The sequence below is a fragment of the Myotis brandtii genome, unplaced genomic scaffold (assembly GCF_000412655.1).
Source record: "Myotis brandtii unplaced genomic scaffold, ASM41265v1 scaffold693, whole genome shotgun sequence".
NCBI lineage: Eukaryota > Metazoa > Chordata > Mammalia > Chiroptera > Vespertilionidae > Myotis > Myotis brandtii.
The window spans coordinates 2,859,806-2,861,012 of record NW_005370710.1 but is presented as its reverse complement, the minus strand read 5'-3'; the positions used below and the strand labels follow the sequence as shown (position 1 = coordinate 2,861,012).

The following is a 1,207-nucleotide window of genomic DNA, read 5'->3' as shown; positions in this document are numbered from 1 at the left end:
GGCGGTCGCTGGTCCCTAATCCCGAAGCCTGAGAGCAGCTTAGACACACCTATGGTAGGACAGGGGCCCCGGCACCTGCGGTCCCGCGGGTGGCCTGTAGATGGCAGCAGAGGCACGCGTAGGGCTCCTGCACCGAGCCGCACCTGCCTAGTCCAGGTGAGCCGCCTGGCTGGCTTCCCTCAGCCCCAGCCTCGGGGTTGTGGCAGGTAGGGGGGCGGTGGACACATGCAGGGGTGGAGCAGATTTGTCCAAGGAGACAGCAACACCCCTGCGGCTCTAGACAAGTTGCTCCCTCTCACGGGGCCTCCATTTCCTTGGTGAAATAAGAGTTAACAGCTTGTGATGGGAAAATTGGCTCAAAAATAAGTAAGGAAGCCTAAGAACAGACCTACCTACATGCGGAAGGGAAAACCGGAAAACTAATAGAGAATCTGCCACCGGGGTGTGGGAGGAGGAGTTTTTATTTTTCATTTATTTTAGCGGGGGAGGAAAGGGGAGAGGAGAGGAGAGGCGAGGAGAGAGAGAGAGAGAGAGAGAGAGAGAGAGAGAGAAACACGGGTGTGAGAGAGACACAACTGATCAGCCGCTCCCTGCAAGCAAGGGCCTCCACGGGGAAGAACCCGTGACCTTCGGTGCACCGGACGAAACCCCGACCGATCGAGCCACACTGGCCCGGTAGGGTAGGAGGAGACTTTAAACACGATACTAAAAGCCCAAACTTTAAGGGGGAAATTAAATGGGAATTTAGGATTTCTGAGTTAATGATGTTGTCTCCCAAGGGAAAAAAAAAAATAAACCAAAGGTATGAGCAGGGGGTGCACACAAGGAGAGAGATGCCGGTGCTAGAGAGACGCGAGTCACAACGAAATGCTATCTCACTCAGCAGGTGGGCAAAAATCGAGATTTTAGATTGGGCACCACTAAGGAAGTCTCAAGCTTTACAAGCCATACTGGAGGCCGCCTGGCAGTCTAAAGAGAGAAAAACACGACTCAAGTGGAGGAACAAGACTCCTGGATCGCTCGTAAAATCAGGGGCTCGCACAGCGCGTGCGGGACTCCGTTTCGCGCCGGGGTCTTTGCGGCCCCTCGGAAAGCCACGCCCCCGTCCATGCAAATCACAGCCCGGGGGTGGGGCCTCCTGGGGTTCTCGCCCCGCCCCGTCCTGCCTGGGAACGCCTGGCCCTTTAAGGCTGACCAGGCCCGGCTT

The 1,207-nt window shown here is 56.3% G+C and overlaps 1 protein-coding gene across 1 annotated transcript in view; it reads left to right on the top strand.

The window, feature by feature from the left end:
• The window catches only part of MAPKAPK3 (mitogen-activated protein kinase-activated protein kinase 3), a 28,144-nt gene that overhangs the window by 2,295 nt on the left and 24,642 nt on the right, over window positions 1-1,207 (top strand). The window lies entirely within an intron of this gene.